The sequence below is a fragment of the Phacochoerus africanus genome, chromosome 4 (assembly GCF_016906955.1).
Source record: "Phacochoerus africanus isolate WHEZ1 chromosome 4, ROS_Pafr_v1, whole genome shotgun sequence".
NCBI classification, from domain to species: Eukaryota; Metazoa; Chordata; class Mammalia; order Artiodactyla; family Suidae; genus Phacochoerus; species Phacochoerus africanus.
The window spans coordinates 150,695,328-150,701,022 of NC_062547.1; the positions used below are offsets into that span (position 1 = coordinate 150,695,328).

Sequence of the window (5,695 nt, forward strand, 5' to 3'; positions counted from 1 at the left end):
TGAATTGCTGCAAGCTGCGGTATATTTGCAGACGTGGCTTGGATCTGGTGTTGCTGTGGCAGTGGTGCCGACTGACAACTGCAGCTCTGATTTGACCCCCTAGCCTGGGATCTTCCATATGTCTAAAAAGAAAGACAAGAACAACAACCAAACCAAAAGAAAGAATCTTTTTAAGACGAAATTTTAAAGAGTTAAAAATTGCTCTTTAAGGAGGTCCCTGGTTTAAGGATTAGGTGTTGTCACCGCTGTGGCTTGGGCTGCTTCTGTGGCGTGCGTTCATTTCCTGGCTTGGGAGCTCCTGCATGCTGTGGGCATGGCCAAAAACAAACAAACAAACAAACAAACAAACAAACAAACAAAACAAATTGCTCTGAGTTCGAAAATCTAAAGTAATATTTGAAAAGCATTGGTGTGTTTTCATCAGCTAAGTCACAAAATGTTCCCGCTGGGGTGGGGTCTGGGAAGAAGAGGCTTCCACAGGGTTCGGTGGGACAGTGAGGCTGGAGGGGTGGTTCGCCCCAGTGGATGCCGAGGCGGTAACGGGAGTGAGCGACGGAGCCTGACTGGGGCCTCCTTTCAGGCTGAACCTTCCCCACTTCGCTGTCAACCTGGATTCTGCTGCTGCAGCCCTGGGATGTTCAGGCAAGTCACTTTGCTTCTTTGAACTTTGTTTTCTCGTCTGTAAAATGGAGATAATAATAGGACCTCCATCGGGGCTGTTGTAAGGATGAAAAGGGTCCTCAGAAAAGTGGCTGCCACATACTCCGAAGCTCAGGACACATCAGCTTTGTTTTTGATTCCAAGAATCTAAAAGCACGGGAAATTATTCTGAGGGGAAAAATGTGATTTACAGTCTCTAGGAAAGAAAATATACACAATAATGAGACAAGTTCCAAGAGACATGTGTTGTCATCTGTGAGTGGAGCTTTTCCTGCCTACACAGTCTCGGTAACTTCCTTAAAGATACGTGCTCTCTTTGTAACCCTTAAGCTCCCACACGTTGGAGGCTTTCTTTTCCTTTCTCTTCTTCTTCTTCTTTTTTTTTTTTTTTTTTTTTTTGCCACACCCAAGGCATGCAGAAGTTCCCCAGGGCCTAGGGATTGAACCCCCGCCACAGTGGTGACCACACAGAGTTCTTAACTGCTAGGCCGCCAGGGAACTCCCAGAGGCTCTCTTAAGTCAAGCGTGAGTGACTTCTGCTTCTCTTCCATGCGCAAGAGATTCCTTAAAATCTAACACCTTTAGCCCCATTAAAAACAACAACAACAACAACAAAAAAACTCAATAAATTAAAAGTGAACCACAGATTTGTAATTACTGCCTGTCAACGAAGATTATACTTTGAAATGCAATAGACTGATGGTGATTGCAGCAAAAACTGATACATAGTACATTTTTATGTCCCCGCTTTACTGAAATGATTTTTGACCTAAAAAGCGACCAGATACACCTAAATGTTCTCTTAAGCTTCCATCCCCTCACCCCACCTCTTCCAAAGGCAGCAGAATCTCTTCCCCGTGGGGTCAGTAGAGGAAATTGTCATTGCTGCTCCAGAGCTTTCCACCTCCCCTGGGATCTGCTGCCCACGACTGCATGCACATGGGCCACATCCTTGCTTGCTTTCTTTCTTTCTTTTTCTTTCTTTTTTTTTTTTTTTTTGCTTCTTGGGGCCTCCCCCGTGGCCTAGGAAGCTCCCAGGCTAGGGGTCGAATAGGAGATACAGCTGCTGGCCTACACCACAGCCACAGCAATGCCGGATCCTTGACCCACTCAAGCGAGGCTGGGGATTGAACCCACATCCTCATGGAGACTAGTCGGATTGTTTTCGCTGTCCGCAAAGGGAACTCCCCACATCCTTTGTAAAATTCAGTGTCCAGCTGGAGACACCTAAGTCCCAGGGTACGAGGACATTGGGGCCGAGGCGCTCCCGGGAGGACCTCTAACCACGTCTCTGTTCGAGGCACTCTCCTGGCTATTGGCCTGAAACTGAAAAAGCGGGTGTCTCCTCCGGAGAAGGAGCAAGGGCTTGCTCCACGCACCTCTCTCCCCTCTGCCTGTTACAGAGGCCAAGCCTTGCTGTGGAGCTGAGTCTCCGGCTTTGCATCTCCTGTGTCTGACCTGTGGCATTAGCCCCCGTCCCACAGAGGAGCAAGAGGGGGAGGCAGGGGTCTCGGGCTTTAGGCCCTTCCTGCCAACAGGCTTTGCTTGGCTTGGTTTCAGCACCTGCTCTGTGCCAGGCCCTCTGTCAGATGCTCCGACACAATGGTGAGGAGACCCGGCTACGTCTTTCTGGAACACGAGTGGCTTTATCTGGACGACGGGATGATAATCATGGAATGATGACCCGGCCCTTTTCCAGGGTTGTGTGGGGATCAGAGGAGCTAATGGAAGTGAAAGTACCTTATAAAATATTAAAGCGCTCTATAGATTTGAAGAAAGATGAGGTATCGCGTGAAGGAAGGTGGCGTTTAGAAAGAAGGCCTGGTTCCTCGCACCACGTATTTAATGATCGTACCACCAGCACCTTTAAGTGCCAACTGTATGCAGGCCTCTTGCACACACTCTGGTCTTCACGCAGCCCCACAGCCCTGCTCTGCGGTCTCCTGTGGGGGCCACAGGGGGAGCACGTGCCCGCATTGAGGGCAGCTCACCTGTGTCCTTTTGTCAGGGGAGGTGGAAGGTAGGGAGCTCCCTGGTGGCCTTGTGGGTTAAGGATCCAGTGTTATCCTGCTGTGGCTCAGGTCCCTGCTGGGGCGAGGGTTTGATCTCTGCTCAGGAGCTTCCGCATGCCGTGGACACAGGCAAATAAATAGAAAGGGAGGAGGCTGAAGGTAGAACTGCCGAGGAGGCAGGGTGGGGCCGTCCCTCTGGATTCCCGAGGCGAGGAGGAGGCCCTGGGGCTCGGAGACCTGGGGCGGGTGGAGGGGGGGAGATAGGAACTAGCAGCCAGGGACAGTGACTTAAGGGTTTTGTAAGTTCCCAAACCCCTCGAACTTCCCCTTAGGCTTCTTCATGATTCAGGCCTCTGCCCACGTGGGGGAGCCGGGCGGTCCATCCCTCAGCCCACCCGTATCTCCCGAGCACCCCCTCTGGGGCTCGGCGGGCCCAAGGGGGGGCCCGAGACGGCTCTTCAGAGGCAGGAGGAGGGGGTGTTGAGGCGCTCTGTCCCACTCCCCCCTGGTCGAGCAGAGAACCCCGGGGGCCCAGGGCCCTGGGGGTGGCGAGAAAGAGGAACCGAAAGCCCACGGTCACTGGGGCCTTCAGGGAAGAGAGAAAGGGGAACACGGGGCTGGTCACCCTGCTCCCGGGGGCGCCCAGAGGGGGAGGACGCAGGGGCGGAGCTGAGCGCTCGGATGGCGCCCTGTCCCCGCTGCCCTCCAGGCCCTCGGTCCCTGGCCTCCTCCCTCCACGGGGGCCACCCGCATTCTCATTGTCAGGGAATCATTGGCTAAAAATAAACAGTGGCCACCAGCCTCTGGGCCCAGGAGAATCGGTTGCACAGAAGTCCTGTGGGTGGTGTGCTGGGACTGGGCCAGGGGCTGGGCGGGATGACAGCTCAAGGTACTAGGACCCCCTCCCTGTGCCCCCTGCCCCCCCGTCTGGCTCTTTGAGAGCCGGGCCTTCGGGTCTGTAGCATGACCTTCTAGGGCTGGGAATATTTGGATCCCAGGCAATGTCACTGTGCCTGCTGGAGAGATAGAGCATGTGGCAAAAAATAGCCTCACCCCCTCGCAGGATTCCTACCCATAACTGGACACGGCCCGTCTTCCTCGGTCCCAGGGCGAGCTCCCCCTGGAGCAAAGGTGCTTTTCTGGGAAGGCAGAACCCGTGACGCCTCCGCCCAGAGAGGACATCTTGGGGCTCTCGTTACCGACAGCGTCGCTGGAATCCTTTGGATGAGTGTCCAGCCTTCGGGGCAGGAGGAGGGGGTGGCGGTGGGCTCGTGTCCACTGGCAGCACGTATTTGTCATCCGGGGAAGCTTCCTGGGTCTTCGCTGTGCTCTGCTCCCCAGCCCGGGTCACTGGCAAATGCAGTCCACGCCTCAAACACGCTCCATGGACCCAAGGAATGTCATTCCAAAGGAGTCATTGCCTGGACTTGGGTCTGCAGGAATCCAGGGCCTGGGAGCCCCGCCCGGCTCTGGGTTAGCTCCTCACTTGACTCTGTAGAGACTGCGGTGCCTCCAATGAAATGAGCAGCAAGAACACCAGCCACCGTGGACGGGGCTCTGCCGACGAGTCGGGCCCTGTGATCGTGGCCTTTCATGACTTTGTGTGCCTTCTCTCCTGAACCCGCCCCCCCCCGCCCCAGGTTGCAGCTTCATGCCCATCTTACAGAGGGCAGGGAGGCTCCCAGGGAGTAAGCTGTTGCCTGTTTGCGCACACACAGGAGGCCTAGGTCCGACGCCAGGTCCCATGTGCTGGGCCCTGCAGGGACCATTCTGTTTCAGAGGCAGGACTTAAAGGGACAGGCCCAGGCAGGCCACGAAGCCAGTGGCAAGAGTCCCCCACTGTTTCCGGGGAGAGCTATCATGGTGTGCTCGCTGTCCACTGCTGTGACCCCGGCACCCGCTGGTCCCCACAGGAGCCACCCTGGCCTCTCGGGGTTTGCTGGGCAATTCCCTCACTCTCGAATGCCCTTCCCTCTGCTCTGAACCTGGCCGACTCCTGCTCCTTCTGTGGGGCTCGGTGTGACCGCCCTTCCTCAGGGGAGCCTGGCCTGGCCGGGAGCCTTCTCACCAGGCCACATGGTTCCACGGCCAGGCGTTAGCACGGTTCTTACTGAAATGCGCGTTGGAGTCATCGCGCGGCCGGTCGCGGTCTTTCCGACGAGGCTGGAAGCTCCAGGTGGGTCTCGCCACCCTAGGCCTTCCTGCCCCTCAGCGCAGTGCCCAGCACGGACAAGGGGCACAGGGAGGGTTTTGAACGAGGGCAGGAAGGAGCAGATGAATGGATGACGCGTCGCCTTTGACGGACAGATGCAGCGATGGGCGGTGGCAGAGAGGATGTGGCAGCTGGGACACAGAGGGAAGGGCCAGCGTGTGCGAAAGGGGCTGCCAGGAGATGCAGCGTCCTGCTGGGCGTGGTGGCCGACGGGGACAAGAACGGCCTTGGATAAACGAGATCACGCCAGGACTCCAGCTGGCTTGGACGTGCTCTGGTCTGACCCAAAGAAGGGCCGGCGTCCTGGATGTTCACCCTTCAAGGTCCTTCTCCCCAGGGCCAGACCTGTTTTCCTGAACAATCCATTGGACTACATCCCACCGTCTGGGGTCTGAACCTTGTACAGAATCGCTCTGAGGGGGTCCTGGTGGGAGCGTTTCCCCGTGGTGCCCCCTGGAGAGCGGGCCCCTGAGGCCCGTTGGTTTCTGCGTCACACGTGTCACACGTTCTGAGACGACGGAGTCCTTCCTCTCCCTCCCTCATCCTTCCTTCCTTCCCCCCAAAATGCACTGCCTTTGTACGCAGAGCCGCAAAGCCAAGTTGTTAGCTCGGCTTCAAAGATGTAGGGGCGGAAGTGCCTGTTCTGAGCAAGTTCTGGCTGCTGAGGAAAGAGGAGGAGGGTCGGGGGAGTGAGTGGCTGAGACCGAGTGAGCACACCAATCCCTCGGAGTTTGCCTCTTCAGTCGACGTGCAATAAAATGGACCTTCTGTGGACATTTGTATGAACTTTGAATATGCGTAGATGTGTAAC

General features: G+C 56.0%; 1 long non-coding RNA gene across 1 annotated transcript; it reads right to left on the minus strand.

Moving 5' to 3' along the window:
• Positions 1–371: 371 nt before the first annotated feature.
• On the minus strand, positions 372–4,270 carry LOC125126520 (uncharacterized). Its single transcript, XR_007134657.1, has 2 exons — positions 3,745–4,270; positions 372–807 (listed from the first exon to the last, which is right to left on the minus strand). It is a non-coding gene; the product is annotated as an uncharacterized LOC125126520 (long non-coding RNA).
• Between the last annotated feature and the right edge of the window lie 1,425 nt (positions 4,271–5,695).